This window comes from Lepeophtheirus salmonis, chromosome 1, assembly GCF_016086655.4.
Source record: "Lepeophtheirus salmonis chromosome 1, UVic_Lsal_1.4, whole genome shotgun sequence".
Lineage (NCBI taxonomy): Eukaryota > Metazoa > Arthropoda > Copepoda > Siphonostomatoida > Caligidae > Lepeophtheirus > Lepeophtheirus salmonis.
This window is the reverse complement of record NC_052131.2, coordinates 35,724,777-35,738,354: the sequence shown is the minus strand read 5'-3', so window position 1 is coordinate 35,738,354 and position 13,578 is coordinate 35,724,777.

Below are 13,578 nucleotides of genomic sequence, written 5' to 3'. Positions count from 1 at the left end.
ATACGTAGGTTTTAAAGCATTGGGAAGAAATCACAGAATGATACTTCTACGTTTCTTTGCTAAGAATCGTTAACATTCATATGCAGTCCATTTCTTCATCAAAATGCCATAAAGGGATATTGAAATATTTACTTACATCAAGGAGTATACTTGAGTTATAGATCAAGATGGGGAGCTTGTCCATGAAACTCTACATGTATTTGGAATATGATGTATTTATATTATATATCAACATACTTCATTAACTTATCAGTTATCACAATCATAGATTTTGCTGCGCACACTTCGACCCTTCACTTATGCTTCTCTCCCTGTGCCTCGGGAGTAAATTATTTGCAGTCTTGTGTGTTTATATTTTATACATTTTTTTTCTTTACACCTATTATGACACCCCTCAATGAACGGCACACTTAGCATTAACCTGTATTGTTAATGCCACGGTTAAAATTTCCCAGTAAATACGTTAACTCGGAAAAAATATGTCGATTCAGCTATTTTTTAAAGGAGGGGGCCTGTTGAAAATAAATTGGAGTTTGACTTGGAGTACTGCTTCTATTTTCAGGATATTAAAATCCCAAAAAAAATTTGAAGAAACTTAGTACCATTCCATAAAAATTGAGAATATCATTTTAGGACCTCTGGGATTGCCTGATTTGCTTTTAGTAAGCTACGTCCTTGAGTCTCATTTTTATGTATTACGAAACAAAAATGGATTTATTTATTAATGAGTATTTTTTTAGGTTGGACATTTTAGACTAGATAAATATAAAATAAATAAATAAAATTGAACTGAAAACTGAACAAATGAATGGCGAACAGAAAGCTTTTACAAAATGATCGATTGAACGGGTACCAGCCTGGCGACAACATATTTTCCTTTTTTCAAAGGGAAATAAAAAAGTTTTAAAAATCCATAAAGTTTTATTTTTGTTTTATATTGATTTTTTTTAATATGTATGTATTTCAAGTAAACTAATATCAATATTTAGAAAACAAATTATAAATCAAACCTACTAATATTTAACATAGTAAACACAATACCACAAATTGTTATATAAATATAAGTATTAATTTTCAGACAAGGAGATCGATGCAAAAAAATAAGGTTCTATAAATAAAAGATAAGATGGTATTCGTCATTAAAGCTTTTTCAATCTTCATTCGTAGATGATTTTTTTTTTCAAATATCTGTACATATACATTTTAACTAATTATATAATTTCTCATATGAAGAAACAAAAGGATAAAATAACTTTATCCTCTCAACATAAACCCAATTTTTAAAATAATATCTGATAGTTGGCGTCTATACACCGAACTTCGGAGTTAAAATGCCCGATATTTTTTCCTTTCTCTTAGAATAACTCTGCATTGAGAGGTTTAGAGGGATAGTTATTTTATATAACAAGATGCAACACTTCATTGGCCAAGTTTTTATTTTATTGTTAGGGATGATTAGTTGATTAAGTAATTAATAATTGGCGATTTTGAAAAGGTAAAAAAAAATACGTTTATTGGCAATAAATCCGGTTCCAATTACCTGATTTAGACAAATTGCACATGTTTAACATTCTGGAAGGACACCAAATTTGATGAAAAAAAATTGCAAAAAAAAAAAAAAAAAAAAAAAAAAAAAAAAAAAAAAAAAAAAAATAATAATCGTTTTTTGTATATTAGAAATTGAAGCAATTAACAAATTTTCATAAATGGCCCCAAGAAAGAATTGTACTTAGTTTAATTTTATAAAATATTATATGAAGCCATTCCTGGACAATATTTATTTTCGACGGCAAACGGACGTTTGTCACTACTCCAACGTGTGCTAGCAATGAAATTGTATTTCCAAAAATAACAACAAAAAAAAAAAACCACTCTAGAATCTCACCTCTAGAATGAAACCACGCCTACCTCGTCACTACTTAAACAACCAGATTACCAGGCATCAGGAAAAAGGAAATTATATTGTCTGTATTACTAATTATCATTTTCTTCTATTTGATTATTATTACTAATACTGAGAGGGTTGGTTTTATTAGAGCCTGTGGGTCCCATTTTTTGGATTGTACCGCGTCATTTGCAAAAAATAAGCCACAAAAACTTTAAACCGAGGAATTATTCATTTAATATATATTCAACGCTTAACTTCATGAGATATAAATAATTAAAAATAATTTCCCAGGAATTTCCCATTGTTGTAAAACCGCAAGAAATCCCTAGAAAACGGTATCCCGGGAGAGGAATCCTAGTATTTATACTTTTTTACAGTATTTCCTTGTATAGGAAGTACATAATATATAGTTTGACATTCAAGAATATCTAAGGAATACTACTTGGAAGGTGCACTCCTTTATTCCTTCCCGTTTTTTGACCAACTAAAGGCTATTTCTATTTTTTATTATGCGTAAAATAGCTATGAAATGAAAAAGATAATTGAATAGGGCACGAGCAAACTAAAAAATGTATATTATTCGCCAGGGGTGTGACTCACTGTCGCTTGGGCCAATATCAGTATGGACTGCTTAAGGGCACTAGTATCACTTAAGATTGCGTGAGCTGTTGTGTGGCACCTTTGCATTCTTTAGCTATTTTAATAATATTTCATCTTTACAAAATGCAATATTAGAGTATTTGTAAGTTATAGCTATCAATTATTAATATAAATTATACATATGCCATTGTCTTGTTTTGTACCTGGATGCTCGAGAGGAGGATCATTTTGACTCTCTTCAAATGAAGGTACATGTATTAAATGGTGGGTGGATTCCTCTGAGACGAGAAGACGATAATAGTTCACTCTGGAGGCCATACCCATACTAATTATTATCTGAAAAACACTTCAAGTCGGAAGATTTTCGAGTGCAAGATAAACTCTATCTTCTGTGGGAGGAAAAGTATATCGGCATTTCAAACGAGATGCCGTAAGTAAAAATCAAGTTGAGGTGAAATTTTGCTTGATCAACATTGAAAATGGAACAAGTTTAAGGTCTTTATATATTCCTAAGAATTTTTTTTATTTATAAACCCATACTTTTTATAGAATGGTAAAATAATTAATATCGATGACAACAGCATGATGAGGACTCTTGATCAATGCTTAGATGCGTTATTGGAGGAGGTACAGACTGAGAACATCAACTAGGTTATTTTAACTTCAACACAAGACGAAGATGACCAATAGGATCCGTTGACCACAGAGGATCAATATGTTCAAACTACTTGAAACAAAGAAGAACTCCTTCGACCTATGTTATCGATCCAAAACTTTGTTTATAATCCATCAGGTAGATGAAAAAAGTACGATATATCCTGAGATATTCTATTGTAGGATACTAAAATAGCATTTTAAATCAGAATCTATTGTTTTGTAAAAGAAAAAATGGTAAAACTTGTTTTGAAAAGAAAAAAAACTATAAATTTTATTATATTTGTAAAAAGCAAGAGGCTATTGATGTATCTATTACTAATAGAAATCTTATTATGACTTTTTGGAAAAGGCCAAATGAGTGTATTCGGCCTGTAAAAATTAAATTTTTTATCTTAATTTGTACATTTTGCTTTGATATACAGGTTACAGCAAGTAGAAACATATTCTACAAGTTATTTTACTTTTAAACGGTGTTGGCAGATTTTCCCCCTCTAGAAACCGTTTTCAAAAATATTATTTTAGGTGAAACGTAACACCAGCTTCGTATGAATAGAAGCCCGAGACGGATAAAGATCTAGTTGTTTTTTTTCAGAAAACGTTTCTGTGTGAACGGTCGTAAGTATTTCGACTATATAGTGGATGACCCATTAAAATATGGAAACTTACTAATGAAACAATAATGAAGTTTGAGTGATTGAAATTAATTCATATTTCGATATATTAATACAATAACAATTAGTTAGAAAACAAATCTGAGCTCTCTAGTTTACGTACAAGTCGAGAAAATGACACATGAGCGTGATCGACAAATTTCCATTCGCACATTCCAAGGAGTTGGGCATCTCCAGGACCACTGTTAGCAAGGCTCCAAACGTTGGAGATACCACTTTTGACATCAGCAATGAAAGGAACAAATCTCCTCCCTTGCAAGGCTCTTTTTGTTTTTTGAGTTCTTTTGAACTATTTTTGAAATTTTGCTTTGAATTCTTAAAAAAAAAATTCAAAAAAATTTAATATTAGAAATTTATTCCAAGAAAAAATTAAATTTTTTGTGAATAGCTATGGATTTCTGAAATTAAAAAAAAATAAGAAGAAATGCTTACCCCCTCGGTCATACAGTTTATTTTTCTAAAGGAGTTAGTAGCTTTTGTGTAGCACTGTAGGGAAAAGGCTGGCAGCCGGCAGTAGAAATGAATAATTATAGATGGGAGACAGATATTATTTATGGGACCTGTCTTTGTTTTGATGGATTAGAAATGACGTCATCATAGGTTTTTAATAGTATGTAAGAATTGAATCCGTGGGGATTGTTCGTACCTCAGTAAATTCCATCACTGTTCTTCCTCAACTATCTACTATCGTCTATCAATACTCTTACTCATCAATTATCTCTTCGCAACAATTGAAATCTACGTAAGTAATAAGCAAGTTACTCGGGTCCCTCACTCCCTTCTCCAGGATCAGGGATAACTAGAGTTGTTTTTTTTTTACTTATAAAATTACCTTTAAAAATTATAAAATGAAAAAAAGTTGTTGCGTTTGCTCTTTCTTCTTTTTTTGTTGATTGTTTAATCGTTCGTCGTGTTGTTAACTTTTCTTTCTGAAGTAAGCTTTTTTGCTTATATTTGCTGTAAATTGTTTAATATTAAATATTTAATAAAAGTTTAAAATAATGAAATACATATATATGAATTCAAATATAATTATGATATTTTCCTACACTTAAACTATTTTACATGTAGAAGGTTCTCCTCTTGATAAAAGTAATTCATTTCATCCCCTAAAATTATATAAAAGGGACCTGATATTAATAAGGTTCTTAATTCAGTCGTACTATATGTGTTGCTCCCGCCTTCTCCTTTCGCTTTTTTTTTCTTTGCAAAAATATAAATCCTAGTGATCATTCACTCTTACCTGCTTACGGTTCAGCTCTGGATTGAATTCCACATCAATGAAGAGGATGATCATCATTCATAGGATCATTTTAGAAGTAAATTATTAGAATATCTAATTCAGCCTTTCTTGTTTCCCTTCAAATAATATATTATTCAGTCTCTACTACTTTTTTCCTATGACGCCTTCTGCGCCAGGACAAGAAAGAGAAATTGAAGTGCGAGTATTTATTTAGTAAACGGCACGTAGTTTTAGTAAATATAAATACCTACCGGGCGTATAATGAGCATGTATAAAAAGAAACCGAAAATCAACATGGTAACCATGGCAGTTTGATTTATGCATTTGGGGAGATCAGCTACAATCAGGAGGAAAATGAAATAAACAAGGACATTGGCAAGATTTATTCCCTTGTTGATCCCAAATTCTACTCCAAGTCCAAAGGGACTAAAAATTATAAATCTGTAACAAATAATCAGGTTTAAACTCCGTCTTCTATGAGCATTAAACATACATGAATGTTCAATCAGGGTTTGAATATAATTGAGTCTATTCAGGAAAGGAAGTTCACTACTTCAGAATTAAATAATAATGCCAACTGCTAAAGAAAATAATATTCCTTTTTGAGATTACAAATTTAGAAAAACCTGGTCCAACTAAACAATACACACGATTTACATAACTAAAGATGTATTTGCCTCATTCTTAGTCATCCTCCAGAATATGGAACAGAAATCCACAGTTTTATTTTCTTGCACCGGAGGAAACTAAACTTGGAATTCATTTGCATAGAAGGAGCAAATATCATTTGCCACAGCTCCGAGTCATCTCTACAACGAATAAAGAATAAGGTGACCAGATATATTAAATGCAAATTGCGGACATTTTCAATGCAGCGGTGAAAAGTCATTTAATATTATCATTCTGGAATAAAAAACAGGAACAAATACATTTCCATGTGTTTTAACAAGCTTTTATTTGATAAAAAAACTGAGAAATACAAAGATGTCAATATAAGTTAGGTTGGTTTTTTGGCCAGAAATTTTCTACTCACTACTGAATACAAAACTGATTTATATATATATACAATAGTGTTATGTTGGTCCTTACTAATTCGGCTTAGTCAGGTCCAGTCTTAGGACTGGTCTCATCAGTCCTTGGGACCAGTCCTTCGGACAGTCAGTAGTAAAAACGATTTAAAAAAAAAGTTGGGTAACGTCATCAAAGTCCAAACTTCATAAGTGTTATAAGATATGCAGGGCTGAACTAGATCGGAAGAGACTGAAATGGACGGGACTGACACAAAACTACTTAGCAATATTGAATAAAATAATGTGTAGGATTTTAATATTATGAAATATTAGGCCGTACCTGTAATATATATTTTATTTCGAATTATTTTATTAATGCTTTGAATAACTCCAGAATTTAGTAAAGCTTGTCGATAGGCAATATAATAATTAGAAGTATGTTGCTTCTTCAACCATAATGAAGATACATAGTATGCCAATCTTGCCAATCCTCTTCTTAATTCCCTTTTTTAATTCGTATTTAATATACGTTCTCCCTCTTTTTGGTAGTAAATAATTCGTTTTTTTGTGCTTTTTGAATGGATAAGCATTACCGTAAAAAAACTTTGAGACACGGGAAATCGATCTTGTTTTATGAAAAAGGTCAACTTATTAGCGAAAAAACAAACCTGCTCTCCAGAGCCCAGATATTTGGTCTGATTAGAATGAAACATGACCATCCTTGTACGTGAATTAAAATTCTGAACAACTTTTATTTTATAACTAAATTTTGTATCTGTCTCTTTTTTTGAAATAAATACCCTATGCGTTTTTATCAGCAGACATACAACTATAATATTACATCATAGTAGATAGGTATATAATTCATTTTAAAAATTGTGGAGAAATAGTATATTCACTTATTTGGCCAAACGAGGACCCACGTGATCAACAGCTCAAAAATGTATTGGTGCACAAAAACTTTTTTTGTGAGCTAGAGGTACTGTTAAGTTATTATTTGCAGATATAATTAGGAGTTATATATAATTATGTGGTCTAATATATTTTACTTTTTAGGAGATGCTCATTGGAGGTCCGGAAGACAATCTAGCTTTATCTCAGAAGATTTTTATAATATGGAGTTTTGTTAACGTACTAATTTAATTATTCTAGTTCAAATATGTTTATTCTGCCTTATTTTTCCAAATACAATTAATATAAAAAATATATTTTATAATTAAACTATGAGTACAAGTCAAGTCTCGAGTCCAAGATCCCACCTCTGACAATAATTGACCATTGTATATTAAATTATACATTTACTATTAATTATTACAATAATAAGTAATAAATCATAAATATGTAATTGAAAACTCCTCTTCTCTTCGGTTTTCGGTGGGAAATTCAAAAAAGTAAAAATTCAGAAATAAAACAATTTCTTCTTTCCTCACATAAATTTGAGAGTGTAATTCATTAATCATCCCTCTTTTATATCCCAGTCTACGCCAGTAAAAAAATAATAGAGAGTGACGTCACATGAAAAGCAAAATCTTGCGAAAAAATGTTAAAACGTTTCGCATTGTATCTCCTTAGGCAAACAGTAGCCCTGCCCTTCTTTACTTAGTTTAAAGCTTTAACTGGCATATGATTTCGGGCCTTTTTCTGTTTCTTTTTGGAAGAAAGGTTGCGTGATATAATAAAGGCAAAGAGGTGATAGGTGAAGGTATGTTAACAACATTGAGAGCGCTTCAAATATTTTAATATTCTTACTATATATGACGTTGAATAATATTTTTCTGTAGGAACTTTTCTATTTTTATCGAGATATAGGATCTTTTTGTAAAATATCCAGAGTGATTATTGTATAATTAACTATATTTCCCAGTTTTTTGGTCAACTAAATTTCGGTTTCAAAGAATTTACCTCGCTTTTGCTCAGCGAATATATTCTATATCGACTTATAGGAAAATCATATATATTCTTGTCAAATTTATTTGTTTGTCCATTCTTCAAGATGGCCGACTTTCAGAGTAATGATGTACACTGAATAATTCTATAATAACAAGCGTAGACAATTTTTTTAAATATTTTAACAGCTGACAAATTATTTTATCCTTATTTTTCATGGAAGAAATAAGGAAAGTTATTTGTATGTAAATTGCTGTGATATGAATCAATAAGGAATGTTGATTTACCTTTTTTTTCCTTCTTGTGGTAAAACAAAAGTGCAGGGATGTGTATAATTGGAGTGTAAATATACTTATGCAATATACATACATAGTTATTAAATACGTATAAACAGGAGAAACGTTAAAAAATTGTTCTTATACACATAAAACTGTCCCGTTTTCCACGAAAATCCCCTCAAAACGAGTATCTAACTGTCAGTAAACTAGAACATCCGCAGGGGGTGGGCTAGAGGGGTTGTAGCCCCCCCCCCCAAATATAGGCATTGTTCCTTTTCACTAGAAAATTTAAAATTTGATTTTTTTTTTGCTTCAAAAATTAAATATTTGTAATTTAATTCAATTTTTAAAATAAATAAAAAGTAATAATTTGATAAGAATTGCAATAGATTTTTAAAAAATTCTAAGAAAAGTTAATTTTTTGTAAACACCTATTGATTTTGGAAGTTTTTTACCCCAATCAATTTAATATCTAATTTTTCTTTGTAAAAAATTTAATATTTGAATTAGAATTTTTGATTTTTTTGTTTCAAAATAATGCAATTATTTGTGAAGTGCTGTGGATTTTTAAATTATTTTCAAAAAAAAAAAAAAAATCTACTTTTGAATTATTTTTCTTAAGATTCCAAAAACCAAGCTATACTTAAATATAATCCTACGGGTGCCACTGTTAAACATTTTTTTTGAAAGTGCAGCCTTTAAATAGGTTCACCTATAGCTATAAGCTTAGATTCTACTTTAAAAAAAATCTATATTAAATATTTTGAAAAAAACTTTAAATATTTTGGGTTTTGGAAGAAAAACTCAAAAATCCACAGCTATTCAAAAAGTTAAGCTTTTTGAAAAATAATTTAAGAAGTTAACTTTCTTGGAAATAAATCTCAAAAATTAAATTTCATATATTAAACATTTGAAAAAAACAAATCTAAAATATTTAATTTTTTCGAATAAAATTTCAAAAATCTACAGTTATTCACAAAAATAATCTCAAAAATTAATTTGGAAATATATTGAAATTTTGAAGTAAAAAGCAAAAGTTCCTTTGGGGGGGTCCCTTCTGGCCCACCTTCTACCGACGCCAATACTTTAAGTCTCGATCCGGCCTTCTCGTCGTCCTCTACATAAATCCTATCCCTAGACATGCCATTTTTTTACTTCATATGAGCACCCTCATACCATTTCACTTCAAAAATAGTATCACTCTACTAAAAACCTACATAGTACTTATATGATGTATTTAAGAGTAATTATTTTTCTTATTTTCAGTATTACGTAAATAACATTTGTTTGTTCTTTTTGAAATGACAGTAATAAAAATAAAAAGTATTATACAAGCAATAATAATTTTAATCAGAGCTCTACTTTTACTTTCTTTGATATCTGATTTACAAAATAAATGTTTCATGAAATAAAACATCACTTCTGAACAAAAGTTCTATTAAAAATATAACTGATTTGGTTTGTGATTTCATTCAGCCTTTGTTTTAAATATATAATGGAAATTGACACATTCTACTACATACTAGTGATGACAGGGATCCCGGGTCCAAACCGGGTTGCGAGCCATTAAACGGAGAAAACAACTTTTTCTTAAAAATAAGGAAAGAATCGATTTGTATTCAACAACTCTACTGACCAAATAAAAGGAATGAAGCGTCATCATTCATCTAGTGTTCATCTCCTTTAGAAAGTAGGGAAATAGCTCAGGTACTAGTGATGTAAATCGTTTGTATTTTTTTGGAATTGGAAATATGAATAATTAATTTTCCTTTTCTTAGCTGTTGTTTGATGGGGTTTTAATAGTTTATTAAACTGGTTAGAACGTCGCTCTCTCTAGCACTAGGTACTAGACAAAAAGATCATGATTAATATTTGATTTACCATGACTTTGTATATTTAATGTATTGATGGTTATTTAATGATATAATATAATATAGTTGTGTAAATGAGGTAATAATCAGTCGTGATCATTATTGTATCGTTCTAAACATTCTATGGCGCAGTCATTTTGATATTTTTGATCAAGTTAATGGAAAGATTCAAGAATGCAAAGGGAGATGAGAATGATGATGATCTTGCTGGAAGAGCAAAAGCGAGCTCGTAAAGAGTCTATCAGATGAGATGAACAACGCCTAGAAATGGTAGAAAGAATCTTGAAGAATCTTGAATTGCAAACATTCTGATAGAATAGAAGCACGTCCTTTGGAGGAAGAAAGTGACATACAAATAACTCAAAAAATGGAAATACTCATAAAATCTTCACCTCAGCTTGAAGAAAATATAGAATATAAAGAATTTATATATTGGAAGACTTTATGGGAAAATTATGTGTAAGCTCTTGGACTTGGGATGACAATTAAGAAAAGAAAAATGTAGTTTTTAAGTCATTGTGTTGTCCGAAAATGCTGGATAAGATAGAACATGTCATGTCAATCGAAATTTTTTAAAAGAAATGATGGATCTTATTGAAAATTACCATAAGAAACAAATTAATGATGCATTTGAACGGGTCAAGTAAGTGGGAAAGAATCAGAGTAAAAATGAGTGCTTTGATTCATTTACAGGGCTTTAAGTTGCTAAGCAAAAATGTTGGATCAAGGGAGTTGTCATTTGAAGACTGGATATCAACACTAATGATAATGCGAATAAATAGTGAAGGAGCAAAAAAAAATATAAAACCTTTTTTTAAATCAACTGAGTTGTCACTTTTAGAAGTTATATCCATTTGCGGAAAGGAAGAAAAGGGTAAACTCCAGAAGGAGGCATTGGCAAGAAAATCAAGTTCGATAGCAAGTTAATAAACAAAATCATAAAAAGGAGCAGATAAAAAAAACTTTGAGGTTGATGTTCTTATTGAGGAAGAAACTATCATAGAAATCGAGAAAAATGTCCTGCATATGGGAAGAAATATAATCAGTGTCAAAAAATAGGTTATTTTAAATTAATGTGTAAATAAAAAAGAGTTTTTTTCAAATCTAATACAGTAAAAGTGAGCAGTGTAAAGAAGACCGTAGATGATAGAATGGTATCTCTGGAAGTAATGTTTAGACAAAGAAAAATTAAATTGAGCATTGTTGAAGTATAATTATCAAGTGTCGATTGGTCGAAGTTGAGAATTATTGGGAAAATACAATTAACATTTGTTTAAATAATATGTGAGTAGAAAAAACTGTCATTATATGTAAAAATATTACTGAAGTATATTTGTCAATAAGAATTTGTAGAGAGCTTTGGTTAATTACGGGGAATTTTCCCAATCAGATTCGAATAGCAACATGAAATAATGAAATGAATGAAGATGTGGATCAATTTAAAAATCACTGATGAGGTGGTAATTCGATGATATTTTTTATAATGGGCAAAATTAAAACCAAATTAAAATGGGTGGCACCATTCAATATCATTAATTTCTTTATTTACTTCACCTCTATAGGCAAATCGTATGGTGATATACCTAATACAATTCATTCTGCAAGACCCATACGATTTGCCTATAGAGGTGAAGTAAATAAAGAAATTAAGGATATTGAATGGTGCCACCACCCATTAGTTAGTTCCAAAATAATATGAGAAAGTTAGACTTAACATTGATTTAAAAAAATTGAATAATCAAGTTTATCGACCAATTCATCCAGTGAGGACTCCAAGGGATGTTGTTTTGAGTTTACCTGCAAAGGGCAAATTTGTTACGACAATGGACCAAAAGTTAAATTTTATAGATGTTACATATCTAAAGAAAGGCACGGAAGTTGATCCTGATAAATTTTGGGCAATTAGTAAATTTCTGAATAAAAAAATAGGAAGGACCTTAGGAGTTTCTTGGGCTCAGTCATCAACTTAGTCGATTTTCAGTAAGGATAAGTGAAGTAGCAGTCCCTATTAGAGTATTATTATCATCAAAAGTAGAATTTAAATGGACTACTAACCATACCTTATCCATGGATAAATTGAAAGAAATGTTGGCTTCACCACCTGTATAAGCACTATTCAATTCTAAATTAGAAACACGTGTTGAAACAGATGCATCAAAAATTAATGGTTCAGGATATGAGTTACGTCAAAAGCATAGAGGGATAAAAGTTAATAAAATTTGGATCTCTATTTTTGTCTAGTGCAGTGACAAGGTATGCTACAATCGCATTGGAGTGATTGGGAATATTTTAGGTAAGTAAGAACTACCATATATTTTCGATCTGGATTACCTACATTTACGGTTAAAACTCATCATAAACCTCTTATCCCTATTTTAAATACTTGCACTATAGATATGGGTGAAAATTCGAGATTGATCCCGTATAAACTCAAGTTGTGCCACTGACAAAGTTTGTTTTTGTTTATGTAAGTATTGACTGTCATACCAAATAATACAGATTTTTTAAGTCGTGAGAGTGTGTATTTTGAGCATGTTAAACCGAATTTGAACTTGGCAACCATGTCAAATTTATAAAACATTTTGTATGAGAGCAGTTGACCTTCATGACATTTTTCATTAGATCAACTAGAATCAACTGTGACGAGGGAGAAGGAAATAAACAATGAAATTGGCCAGAATTACGCCGGTGTCGATCCACAATTCTACTATGAGTCCAAAACGACTTACAATTATAATCTTGGAACAAATCTTCAGGGTTACTTCATCTTGTATAAGCACACACGAATGCTCAATTCGGGTTTGAATATACAATGGTGGTCTGAAAAGTTTCTGACCTAACAAAGATGAAATAAATTTTTTCTCATTTTTTATTTTTCAATATAGTCTCCTTGTATCTCTACAAACTTTGTCCAACGAGGCTCTCATTTCTGTGACACGTCCAAAAAGTACTCCTCATTTTTTTATTAAAAATAATATTTCACGAATAGGATTCATCCGTCATTTGACAAAAATCTTTGGAGTCCATTCTTTATTTACTGTATTTTTGTTTGGGGATATATTGGCAAATAAAAGTTTCATCTACAGTAGTTATTCTGTACCAAAACTCGGCTTTATTGTGCCTAAACTGCACCAACAGAGTGATACTCAATTTAATCTATTTTCACAAAAAAAAACGCACATGAAAAAATCTTTTATACATATTTTTTTGAGCTGGTAGCCTTCAAGACTCTTGGGAATCTTCAAATAGCCCTTAGCTTAAAAAGTGTTGTTGAACCCTGTATAGATATGAATATCTTTTATTTAGGAATGCTGCTATCTACCTCAATAACGCAAAAATATACAGTGACTTTTGTTGTCAGCTGTGAAGATTTCTGTTTCTTCTCCCCAAATCAGTGTTCTGAATGTTAATTCGTTGAAATAAAATGGACTCTTGTTAAGCTATTATTAGTTTTCACCAATTATTGAATAATA